At 41.1% G+C, this 14,639-nt stretch overlaps 1 protein-coding gene across 1 annotated transcript in view; it reads left to right on the plus strand.

Annotated features, from left to right (window-relative positions):
- Positions 1–14,639, plus strand: part of LOC136627260 (zinc finger protein 84-like) — a 159,748-nt gene that overhangs the window by 51,098 nt on the left and 94,011 nt on the right. The window lies entirely within an intron of this gene.

Genomic DNA, 14,639 nt, shown 5'->3' on the forward strand with positions numbered 1-14,639 from the left:
ATTATCCTCAGTATATACACATAGAGGTGAGGTAGATTCTCCTCAGTATATACACATAGTGGTGAGGTAGATTCTCCTCAGTATATACACAAAGAGGTGAGGTAGATTCTCCTCAGTATATACACATAGAGGTGAGGTAGATTCTCCTCAGTATATACACACAGAGGTGAGGTAGATTCTCCTCAGTATATACACATAGAGGTGAGGTAGATTCTCCTCAGTATATACACAAAGAGGTGAGGTAGATTCTCCTCATTATATACACATAGAGGTGAGGTAGATTCTCCTCAGTATATATACACAGAGGTGAGGTCGATTCTCCACAGTATATACACACAGAGGTGAGGTAGATTCTCCTCGGTATATACACAAAGAGGTGAGGTAGATTCTCCTCAGTATATACACATAGAGGTGAGGTAGATTCTCCTCAGTATATACACATAGAGGTGAGGTAGATTCTCCTCAGTATATACACACAGAGGTGAGGTAGATTCTCCTCACTATATACACATAGAGGTGAGTTAGATTCTCCTCAGTATATACACATAGATGCGAGGTAGATTCTCCTCAGTATATATAAACATAGAGGTGAGGTATATACTTCTCAGTATATACACATAGAGGGGAGGTAGATTCTCCTCAATATATACACACAGAGGTGAGGTCGATTCTCCTCAGTATATACACACAGAGGTGAGGTAGATTCTCCTCGGTATATACACATAGAGGGGAGGTAGATTCTCCTCAGTATATACACAAAGAGGTGAGGTAGATTCTCCTCAGTATATACACATAGAGGTGAGGTAGATTCTCCTCAGTATATACACATAGTGGTGAGGTAGATTCTCCTCAGTATAAACACACAGAGGTGAGGTAGATTCTCCTCAGTATATACACATAGAGGTGAGGTAGATTCTCCTCAGTATATACACATAGAGGTGAGGTAGATTCTCCTCAGTATATACACATAGAGGTGAGGTAGATTCTCCTCAGTATATACACATAGAGGTGAGGTAGATTCTCCTCAGTATATACACATAGTGGTGAGGTAGATTCTCCTCAGTATATACACACAGAGGTGAGGTAGATTCTCCTCGGTATATACACATAGTGGTGAGGTAGATTCTCCTTAGTATATACCCATGGAGGGGAGGTAGATTCTCCTCAGTATATACACAGAGAGGTGAGGTAGATTCTCCTCAGTATATACACATAGTGGTGAGGTAGATTCTCCTCAGTATATACACATAGAAGTGAGGTAGATTCTCCTCAGTATATACACACAGAGGTGAGGTAGATTCTCCTCGGTATATACACAGAGGTGAGGTAGATTCTCCTCAGTATATACACATAGTGGTGAGGCAGATTCTCCTCAGTATATACACATAGAGGTGAGGTAGATTCTCCTCAGTATATACACATAGACATGAGGTAGATTCTCCTCAGTATATACACATAGTGGTGAGGTAGATTCTCCTCAGTATATACCCATGGAGGGGAGGTAGATTCTCCTCAGTATATACACATAGAGGGGAGGTAGATTCTCCTCAGTATATATACATAGAGGTGAGGTAGATTCTCCTCAGTATATACACATAGAGGTGAGGTAGATTCTCCTCAGTATATACACATAGAGGTGAGGTAGATTCTCTTCCATATATACATATAGAGGTGAGGTAGATTCTCCTCAGTATATACACATAGAGGTGAGGTAGATTCTCCTCAGTATATACACATAGAGGTGAGGTAGATTCTCCTCAGTATATACACATAGAGGTGAGGTATATTCTCCTCAGTATATACACATAAAGGTGAGGTATATTCTCCTCAGTATATACACATAAAAGTGAGGTATATTCTCCTCAGTATATACACATAGAGGTGAGGTAGATTCTCCTCGGTATATACACATAGACATGAGGTAGATTCTCCTCAGTATATACACATAGTGGTGAGGTAGATTCTCCTCAGTATATACCCATGGAGGGGAGGTAGATTCTCCTCAGTATATACACATAGAGGTGAGGTAGATTCTCCTCAGTATATACACATAGAGGTGAGGTAGATTCTCCTCGGTATATACACATAGACATGAGGTAGATTCTCCTCAGTATATACACATAGAGGGGAGGTAGATGCTCCTCAGTATATACACACAGAGGCGAGGTAGATTCTCCTCAGTATATACACATAGAGGTGAGGTAGATTCTCCTCAGTATATACACACAGAGGTGAGGTAGATTCTCCTCAGTATATACATATAGAGGTGAGGTAGATTCTCCTCAGTATATACACATAGAGGGGAGGTAGATTCTCCTCAGTATATACACACAGAGGTGAGGTACATTCTCCTCAGTATATACACACAGAGGTGAGGTAGATTCTCCTCAGTATATACACATAGAGGTGAGGTAGATTCTCCTCAGTATATACACGTAGAGGGGAGGTAGATTCTCCTCAGTATATACACATAGAGGTGAGGTAGATTCTCCTCAGTATATACACGTAGAGGTGAGGTAGATTCTCCTCAGTATATACACGTAGAGGTGAGGTAGATTCTCCTCAGTATATACACATAGAGGTGAGGTACATTCTCCTCAGTATATACACACAGAGGTGAGGTACATTCTCCTCAGTATATACACACAGAGGTGAGGTAGATTCTCCTCAGTATATACACATAGAGGTGAGGTAGATTCTCCTCAGCATATACACGTAGAGGTGAGGTAGATTCTCCTCAGTATATACACAGAGGGGAGGTAGATTCTCCTCAGTATATACACACATAGAGGTGAGGTAGATTCTCCTCAGTATATACACATAGAGGTGAGGTAGATTCTCCTCAGTATAGACACATAGAGGGGAGGTAGATTCTCCTCAGTATATACACATAGAGGGGAGGTAGATTCTCCTCAGTATATACACACAGAGGGGAGGTAGATTCTCCTCAGTATATACACATAGAGGGAGGTAGATTCTCCTCAGTATATACACATAGAGGGGAGCTAGATTCTCCTCAGTATATACACACAGAGGTGAGGTAGATTCTCCTCAGTATATACACATAGAGGGAGGTAGATTCTCCTCAGTATATACACATAGAGGTGAGGTAGATTCTCCTCAGTATATACACATAGAGGTGAGGTAGATTCTCCTCAGTATATGCACATATAGAGATGAGGTAGATTCTCCTCAGTATATACACATAGAGGTGAGGTAGATTCTCCTCAGTATATACACATAGAGATGAGGTCGATTCTCCTCAGTATATACACACAGAGGTGAGGTAGATTCTCCTCCGTATATACACACAGAGGTGAGGTAGATTCTCCTCCGTATATACACATAGAGGTGAGGTAGATTCTCCTCAGTATATACACATAGAGGTGGGGTAGATTCTCCTCAGTATTTACACATAGAGGTGAGGTAGATTCCCCTCAGTATATACACATAGAGGTGAGGTAGATTCTCCTCAGTATATACACATAGAGGGGAGGTAGATGCTCCTCAGTATATACACACAGAGGTGAGGTAGATTCTCCTCGGTATATACACATAGAGGTGAGGTACATTCTCCTCAGTATATACACACAGAGGTGAGGTAGATTCTCCTCAGTATATACACATAGAGGTGAGGTAGATTCTCCTCAGTATATACACATAGAGGGTAGGTAGATTCTCCTCAGTATATACACATATAGGGGGGGGGGGGTAGATTCTCCTCAGTATATACACATAGAGGTGAGGTAGATTCTCCTCAGTATATACACATAGATGTGAGGTAGATTCTCCTCAGTATATACACATAGAGGTGAGGTAGATTCTCCTCAGTATATACACATAGAGGTGAGGTAGATTCTCCTCAGTATATACACACAGAGGTGAGGTAGATTCTCCTCACTATATACACATAGAGGTGAGTTAGATTCTCCTCAGTATATACACATAGATGCGAGGTAGATTCTCCTCAGTATATATAAACATAGAGGTGAGGTATATACTTCTCAGTATATACACATAGAGGGGAGGTAGATTCTCCTCAATATATACACACAGAGGTGAGGTCGATTCTCCTCAGTATATACACACAGAGGTGAGGTAGATTCTCCTCGGTATATACACATAGAGGGGAGGTAGATTCTCCTCAGTATATACACAAAGAGGTGAGGTAGATTCTCCTCAGTATATACACATAGAGGTGAGGTAGATTCTCCTCAGTATATACACATAGTGGTGAGGTAGATTCTCCTCAGTATAAACACACAGAGGTGAGGTAGATTCTCCTCAGTATATACACATAGAGGTGAGGTAGATTCTCCTCAGTATATACACATAGTGGTGAGGTAGATTCTCCTCAGTATATACACACAGAGGTGAGGTAGATTCTCCTCGGTATATACACATAGTGGTGAGGTAGATTCTCCTCAGTATATACCCATGGAGGGGAGGTAGATTCTCCTCAGTATATACACAGAGAGGTGAGGTAGATTCTCCTCAGTATATACACATAGTGGTGAGGTAGATTCTCCTCAGTATATACACATAGAAGTGAGGTAGATTCTCCTCAGTATATACACACAGAGGTGAGGTAGATTCTCCTCGGTATATACACAGAGGTGAGGTAGATTCTCCTCAGTATATACACATAGTGGTGAGGTAGATTCTCCTCAGTATATACACATAGAGGTGAGGTAGATTCTCCTCAGTATATACACATAGACATGAGGTAGATTCTCCTCAGTATATACACATAGTGGTGAGGTAGATTCTCCTCAGTATATACCCATGGAGGGGAGGTAGATTCTCCTCAGTATATACACATAGAGGGGAGGTAGATTCTCCTCAGTATATATACATAGAGGTGAGGTAGATTCTCCTCAGTATATACACATAGAGGTGAGGTAGATTCTCCTCAGTATATACACATAGAGGTGAGGTAGATTCTCTTCCATATATACATATAGAGGTGAGGTAGATTCTCCTCAGTATATACACATAGAGGTGAGGTAGATTCTCCTCAGTATATACACATAGAGGTGAGGTAGATTCTCCTCAGTATATACACATAGAGGTGAGGTATATTCTCCTCAGTATATACACATAAAGGTGAGGTATATTCTCCTCAGTATATACACATAAAAGTGAGGTATATTCTCCTCAGTATATACACATAGAGGTGAGGTAGATTCTCCTCGGTATACACACATAGACATGAGGTAGATTCTCCTCAGTATATACACATAGTGGTGAGGTAGATTCTCCTCAGTATATACCCATGGAGGGGAGGTAGATTCTCCTCAGTATATACACATAGAGGGGAGGTAGATTCTCCTCAGTATATATACATAGAGGTGAGGTAGATTCTCCTCAGTATATACACATAGTGGTGAGTTAGATTCTCCTCAGTATATACCCATGGAGGGGAGGTAGATTCTCCTCAGTATATATACATAGAGGTGAGGTAGATTCTCCTCAGTATATATACATAGAGGTGAGGTAGATTCTCCTCAGTATATACATATAGAGGGGAGGTAGATTCTCCTCAGTATATACACACAGAGGGGAGGTAGATTCTCCTCAGCATATACACATAGAGGTGAGGTAGATTCTCCTCAGTATATACACATAGAGGGGAGGTAGATGCTCCTCAGTATATACACACAGAGGCGAGGTAGATTCTCCTCAGTATATACACATAGAGGTGAGGTAGATTCTCCTCAGTATATACACACAGAGGTGAGGTAGATTCTCCTCAGTATATACATATAGAGGTGAGGTAGATTCTCCTCAGTATATACACATAGAGGGGAGGTAGATTCTCCTCAGTATATACACACAGAGGTGAGGTACATTCTCCTCAGTATATACACACAGAGGTGAGGTAGATTCTCCTCAGTATATACACATAGAGGTGAGGTAGATTCTCCTCAGTATATACACGTAGAGGGGAGGTAGATTCTCCTCAGTATATACACATAGAGGTGAGGTAGATTCTCCTCAGTATATACACGTAGAGGTGAGGTAGATTCTCCTCAGTATATACACGTAGAGGTGAGGTAGATTCTCCTCAGTATATACACATAGAGGTGAGGTACAATCTCCTCAGTATATACACACAGAGGTGAGGTACATTCTCCTCAGTATATACACACAGAGGTGAGGTAGATTCTCCTCAGTATATACACATAGAGGTGAGGTAGATTCTCCTCAGCATATACACGTAGAGGTGAGGTAGATTCTCCTCAGTATATACACAGAGGGGAGGTAGATTCTCCTCAGTATATACACACATAGAGGTGAGGTAGATTCTCCTCAGTATATACACATAGAGGTGAGGTAGATTCTCCTCAGTATAGACACATAGAGGGGAGGTAGATTCTCCTCAGTATATACACATAGAGGGGAGGTAGATTCTCCTCAGTATATACACATAGAGGGGAGGTAGATTCTCCTCGGTATATACACATAGAGGGGAGCTAGATTCTCCTCAGTATATACACACAGAGGGGAGGTAGATTCTCCTCAGTATATACACATAGAGGGAGGTAGATTCTCCTCAGTATATACACATAGAGGGGAGCTAGATTCTCCTCAGTATATACACACAGAGGTGAGGTAGATTCTCCTCAGTATATACACATAGAGGGAGGTAGATTCTCCTCAGTATATACACATAGAGGTGAGGTAGATTCTCCTCAGTATATACACATAGAGGTGAGGTAGATTCTCCTCAGTATATGCACATATAGAGATGAGGTAGATTCTCCTCAGTATATACACATAGAGGTGAGGTAGATTCTCCTCAGTATATACACATAGAGATGAGGTCGATTCTCCTCAGTATATACACACAGAGGTGAGGTAGATTCTCCTCCGTATATACACACAGAGGTGAGGTAGATTCTCCTCCGTATATACACATAGAGGTGAGGTAGATTCTCCTCAGTATATACACATAGAGGTGGGGTAGATTCTCCTCAGTATTTACACATAGAGGTGAGGTAGATTCCCCTCAGTATATACACATAGAGGTGAGGTAGATTCTCCTCAGTATATACACATAGAGGGGAGGTAGATGCTCCTCAGTATATACACAGAGAGGTGAGGTAGATTCTCCTCAGTATATACACATAGAGGTGAGGTAGATTCTCCTCAGTATATACACATAGAGGGGAGGTAGATTCTCCTCAGTATATACACAAAGAGGTGAGGTAGATTCTCCTCAGTATATACACATAGAGGTGAGGTAGATTCTCCTCAGTATATACACACAGAGGTGAGGTAGATTCTCCTCAGTATATACACATAGAGGTGAGGTAGATTCTCCTCAGTATATACACAAAGAGGTGAGGTAGATTCTCCTCATTATATACACATAGAGGTGAGGTAGATTCTCCTCAGTATATATACACAGAGGTGAGGTCGATTCTCCTCAGTATATACACACAGAGGTGAGGTAGATTCTCCTCGGTATATACACAAAGAGGTGAGGTAGATTCTCCTCAGTATATACACATAGAGGTGAGGTAGATTCTCCTCAGTATATACACATAGAGGTGAGGTAGAGTCTCCTCAGTATATACACACAGAGGTGAGGTAGATTCTCCTCACTATATACACATAGAGGTGAGTTAGATTCTCCTCAGTATATACACATAGATGCGAGGTAGATTCTCCTCAGTATATATAAACATAGAGGTGAGGTATATACTTCTCAGTATATACACATAGAGGGGAGGTAGATTCTCCTCAATATATACACACAGAGGTGAGGTCGATTCTCCTCAGTATATACACACAGAGGTGAGGTAGATTCTCCTCGGTATATACACATAGAGGGGAGGTAGATTCTCCTCAGTATATACACAAAGAGGTGAGGTAGATTCTCCTCAGTATATACACATAGAGGTGAGGTAGATTCTCCTCAGTATATACACATAGTGGTGAGGTAGATTCTCCTCAGTATAAACACACAGAGGTGAGGTAGATTCTCCTCAGTATATACACATAGAGGTGAGGTAGATTCTCCTCAGTATATACACATAGAGGTGAGGTAGATTCTTCTCAGTATATACACATAGAGGTGAGGTAGATTCTCCTCAGTATATACACATAGAGGTGAGGTAGATTCTCCTCAGTATATACACATAGTGGTGAGGTAGATTCTCCTCAGTATATACACACAGAGGTGAGGTAGATTCTCCTCGGTATATACACATAGTGGTGAGGTAGATTCTCCTCAGTATATACCCATGGAGGGGAGGTAGATTCTCCTCAGTATATACACAGAGAGGTGAGGTAGATTCTCCTCAGTATATACACATAGTGGTGAGGTAGATTCTCCTCAGTATATACACATAGAAGTGAGGTAGATTCTCCTCAGTATATACACACAGAGGTGAGGTAGATTCTCCTCGGTATATACACAGAGGTGAGGTAGATTCTCCTCAGTATATACACATAGTGGTGAGGTAGATTCTCCTCAGTATATACACATAGAGGTGAGGTAGATTCTCCTCAGTATATACACATAGACATGAGGTAGATTCTCCTCAGTATATACACATAGTGGTGAGATAGATTCTCCTCAGTATATACCCATGGAGGGGAGGTAGATTCTCCTCAGTATATACACATAGAGGGGAGGTAGATTCTCCTCAGTATATATACATAGAGGTGAGGTAGATTCTCCTCAGTATATACACATAGAGGTGAGGTAGATTCTCCTCAGTATATACACATAGAGGTGAGGTAGATTCTCTTCAGTATATACATATAGAGGTGAGGTAGATTCTCCTCATTATATACACATAGAGGTGAGGTAGATTCTCCTCAGTATATACACATAGAGGTGAGGTAGATTCTCCTCAGTATATACACATATAGGTGAGGTATATTCTCCTCAGTATATACACATAAAGGTGAGGTATATTCTCCTCAGTATATACACATAAAGGTGAGGTATATTCTCCTCAGTATATACACATAGAGGTGAGGTAGATTCTCCTCGGTATATACACATAGACATGAGGTAGATTCTCCTCAGTATATACACATAGTGGTGAGGTAGATTCTCCTCAGTATATACCCATGGAGGGGAGGTAGATTCTCCTCAGTATATACACATAGAGGGGAGGTAGATTCTCCTCAGTATATATACATAGAGGTGAGGTAGATTCTCCTCAGTATATACACATAATGGTGAGTTAGATTCTCCTCAGTATATACCCATGGAGGGGAGGTAGATTCTCCTCAGTATATATACATAGAGGTGAGGTAGATTCTCCTCAGTATATATACATAGAGGTGAGGTAGATTCTCCTCAGTATATACATATAGAGGGGAGGTAGATTCTCCTCAGTATATACACACAGAGGGGAGGTAGATTCTCCTCAGCATATACACATAGAGGTGAGGTAGATTCTCCTCAGTATATACACAAAGAGGGGAGGTAGATGCTCCTCAGTATATACACACAGAGGCGAGGTAGATTCTCCTCAGTATATACACATAGAGGTGAGGTAGATTCTCCTCAGTATATACACACAGAGGTGAGGTAGATTCTCCTCAGTATATACATATAGAGGTGAGGTAGATTCTCCTCAGTATATACACATAGAGGGGAGGTAGATTCTCCTCAGTATATACACACAGAGGTGAGGTGCATTCTCCTCAGTATATACACACAGAGGTGAGGTAGATTCTCCTCAGTATATACACATAGAGGTGAGGTAGATTCTCCTCAGTATATACACGTAGAGGGGAGGTAGATTCTCCTCAGTATATACACATAGATGTGAGGTAGATTCTCCTCAGTATATACACATAGAGGTGAGGTAGATTCTCCTCAGTATATACACATAGAGGTGAGGTAGATTCTCCTCAGTATATACACACAGAGGTGAGGTAGATTCTCCTCACTATATACACATAGAGGTGAGTTAGATTCTCCTCAGTATATACACATAGATGCGAGGTAGATTCTCCTCAGTATATATAAACATAGAGGTGAGGTATATACTTCTCAGTATATACACATAGAGGGGAGGTAGATTCTCCTCAATATATACACACAGAGGTGAGGTCGATTCTCCTCAGTATATACACACAGAGGTGAGGTAGATTCTCCTCGGTATATACACATAGTGGTGAGGTAGATTCTCCTCAGTATAAACACACAGAGGTGAGGTAGATTCTCCTCAGTATATACACATAGAGGTGAGGGAGATTCTCCTCAGTATATACACATAGAGGTGAGGTAGATTCTCCTCAGTATATACACATAGAGGTGAGGTAGATTCTCCTCAGTATATACACATAGAGGTGAGGTAGATTCTCCTCAGTATATACACATAGTGGTGAGGTAGATTCTCCTCAGTATATACACACAGAGGTGAGGTAGATTCTCCTCGGTATATACACATAGTGGTGAGGTAGATTCTCCTCAGTATATACCCATGGAGGGGAGGTAGATTCTCCTCAGTATATACACAGAGAGGTGAGGTAGATTCTCCTCAGTATATACACATAGTGGTGAGGTAGATTCTCCTCAGTATATACACATAGAAGTGAGGTAGATTCTCCTCAGTATATACACACAGAGGTGAGGTAGATTCTCCTCGGTATATACACAGAGGTGAGGTAGATTCTCCTCAGTATATACACATAGTGGTGAGGTAGATTCTCCTCAGTATATACACATAGAGGTGAGGTAGATTCTCCTCAGTATATACACATAGACATGAGGTAGATTCTCCTCAGTATATACACATAGTGGTGAGGTAGATTCTCCTCAGTATATACCCATGGAGGGGAGGTAGATTCTCCTCAGTATATACATATAGAGGGGAGGTAGATTCTCCTCAGTATATATACATAGAGGTGAGGTAGATTCTCCTCAGTATATACACATAGAGGTGAGGTAGATTCTCCTCAGTATATACACATAGAGGTGAGGTAGATTCTCTTCCATATATACATATAGAGGTGAGGTAGATTCTCCTCAGTATATACACATAGAGGTGAGGTAGATTCTCCTCAGTATATACACATAGAGGTGAGGTAGATTCTCCTCAGTATATACACATAGAGGTGAGGTATATTCTCCTCAGTATATACACATAAAGGTGAGGTATATTCTCCTCAGTATATACACATAAAAGTGAGGTATATTCTCCTCAGTATATACACATAGAGGTGAGGTAGATTCTCCTCGGTATATACACATAGACATGAGGTAGATTCTCCTCAGTATATACACATAGTGGTGAGGTAGATTCTCCTCAGTATATACCCATGGAGGGGAGGTAGATTCTCCTCAGTATATACACATAGAGGGGAGGTAGATTCTCCTCAGTATATATACATAGAGGTGAGGTAGATTCTCCTCAGTATATACACATAGTGGTGAGTTAGATTCTCCTCAGTATATACCCATGGAGGGGAGGTAGATTCTCCTCAGTATATATACATAGAGGTGAGGTAGATTCTCCTCAGTATATATACATAGAGGTGAGGTAGATTCTCCTCAGTATATACATATAGAGGGGAGGTAGATTCTCCTCAGTATATACACACAGAGGGGAGGTAGATTCTCCTCAGCATATACACATAGAGGTGAGGTAGATTCTCCTCAGTATATACACATAGAGGGGAGGTAGATGCTCCTCAGTATATACACACAGAGGCGAGGTAGATTCTCCTCAGTATATACACATAGAGGTGAGGTAGATTCTCCTCAGTATATACACACAGAGGTGAGGTAGATTCTCCTCAGTATATACATATAGAGGTGAGGTAGATTCTCCTCAGTATATACACATAGAGGTGAGGTATATTCTCCTCAGTATATACACATAAAGGTGAGGTATATTCTCCTCAGTATATACACATAAAAGTGAGGTATATTCTCCTCAGTATATACACATAGAGGTGAGGTAGATTCTCCTCGGTATATACACATAGACATGAGGTAGATTCTCCTCAGTATATACACATAGTGGTGAGGTAGATTCTCCTCAGTATATACCCATGGAGGGGAGGTAGATTCTCCTCAGTATATACACATAGAGGGGAGGTAGATTCTCCTCAGTATATATACATAGAGGTGAGGTAGATTCTCCTCAGTATATACACATAGTGGTGAGTTAGATTCTCCTCAGTATATACCCATGGAGGGGAGGTAGATTCTCCTCAGTATATATACATAGAGGTGAGGTAGATTCTCCTCAGTATATATACATAGAGGTGAGGTAGATTCTCCTCAGTATATACATATAGAGGGGAGGTAGATTCTCCTCAGTATATACACACAGAGGGGAGGTAGATTCTCCTCAGCATATACACATAGAGGTGAGGTAGATTCTCCTCAGTATATACACATAGAGGGGAGGTAGATGCTCCTCAGTATATACACACAGAGGCGAGGTAGATTCTCCTCAGTATATACACATAGAGGTGAGGTAGATTCTCCTCAGTATATACACACAGAGGTGAGGTAGATTCTCCTCAGTATATACATATAGAGGTGAGGTAGATTCTCCTCAGTATATACACATAGAGGGGAGGTAGATTCTCCTCAGTATATACACACAGAGGTGAGGTACATTCTCCTCAGTATATACACACAGAGGTGAGGTAGATTCTCCTCAGTATATACACATAGAGGTGAGGTAGATTCTCCTCAGTATATACACGTAGAGGGGAGGTAGATTCTCCTCAGTATATACACATAGAGGTGAGGTAGATTCTCCTCAGTATATACACGTAGAGGTGAGGTAGATTCTCCTCAGTATATACACGTAGAGGTGAGGTAGATTCTCCTCAGTATATACACATAGAGGTGAGGTACATTCTCCTCAGTATATACACACAGAGGTGAGGTACATTCTCCTCAGTATATACACACAGAGGTGAGGTAGATTCTCCTCAGTATATACACATAGAGGTGAGGTAGATTCTCCTCAGCATATACACGTAGAGGTGAGGTAGATTCTCCTCAGTATATACACAGAGGGGAGGTAGATTCTCCTCAGTATATACACACATAGAGGTGAGGTAGATTCTCCTCAGTATATACACATAGAGGTGAGGTAGATTCTCCTCAGTATAGACACATAGAGGGGAGGTAGATTCTCCTCAGTATATACACATAGAGGGGAGGTAGATTCTCCTCAGTATATACACATAGAGGGGAGGTAGATTCTCCTCGGTATATACACATAGAGGGGAGCTAGATTCTCCTCAGTATATACACACAGAGGGGAGGTAGATTCTCCTCAGTATATACACATAGAGGGAGGTAGATTCTCCTCAGTATATACACATAGAGGGGAGCTAGATTCTCCTCAGTATATACACACAGAGGTGAGGTAGATTCTCCTCAGTATATACACATAGAGGGAGGTAGATTCTCCTCAGTATATACACATAGAGGTGAGGTAGATTCTCCTCAGTATATACACATAGAGGTGAGGTAGATTCTCCTCAGTATATGCACATATAGAGATGAGGTAGATTCTCCTCAGTATATACACATAGAGGTGAGGTAGATTCTCCTCAGTATATACACATAGAGATGAGGTCGATTCTCCTCAGTATATACACACAGAGGTGAAGTAGATTCTCCTCCGTATATACACACAGAGGTGAGGTAGATTCTCCTCCGTATATACACATAGAGGTGAGGTAGATTCTCCTCAGTATATACACATAGAGGTGGGGTAGATTCTCCTCAGTATTTACACATAGAGGTGAGGTAGATTCCCCTCAGTATATACACATAGAGGTGAGGTAGATTCTCCTCAGTATATACACATAGAGGGGAGGTAGATGCTCCTCAGTATATACACACAGAGGGGAGGTAGATTCTCCTCAGTATATACACATAGAGGTGAGGTAGATTCTTATCAGTATATACACATAGAGGTGAGGTAGATTCTCCTCAGTATATACACAGAGAGGTGAGGTAGATTCTCCTCAGTATATACACATAGAGGTGAGGTAGATTCTCCTCAGTATATACACATAGAGGGGAGGTAGATTCTCCTCAGTATATACACAAAGAGGTGAGGTAGATTCTCCTCAGTATATACACATAGAGGTGAGGTAGATTCTCCTCAGTATATACACACAGAGGTGAGGTAGATTCTCCTCAGTATATACACATAGAGGTGAGGTAGATTCTCCTCAGTATATACACAAAGAGGTGAGGTAGATTCTCCTCATTATATACACATAGAGGTGAGGTAGATTCTCCTCAGTATATATACACAGAGGTGAGGTCGATTCTCCTCAGTATATACACACAGAGGTGAGGTAGATTCTCCTCGGTATATACACAAAGAGGTGAGGTAGATTTTCCTCAGTATATACACATAGAGGTGAGGTAGATTCTCCTCAGTATATACACATAGAGGTGAGGTAGATTCTCCTCAGTATATACACACAGAGGTGAGGTAGATTCTCCTCACTATATACACATAGAGGTGAGTTAGATTCTCCTCAGTATATACACATAGATGCGAGGTAGATTCTCCTCAGTATATATAAACATAGAGGTGAGGTATATACTTCTCAGTATATACACATAGAGGGGAGGTAGATTCTCCTCAATATATACACACAGAGGTGAGGTCGAT

The sequence above is a fragment of the Eleutherodactylus coqui genome, chromosome 5 (genome assembly GCF_035609145.1).
Source record: "Eleutherodactylus coqui strain aEleCoq1 chromosome 5, aEleCoq1.hap1, whole genome shotgun sequence".
Taxonomy (NCBI): Eukaryota; Metazoa; Chordata; class Amphibia; order Anura; family Eleutherodactylidae; genus Eleutherodactylus; species Eleutherodactylus coqui.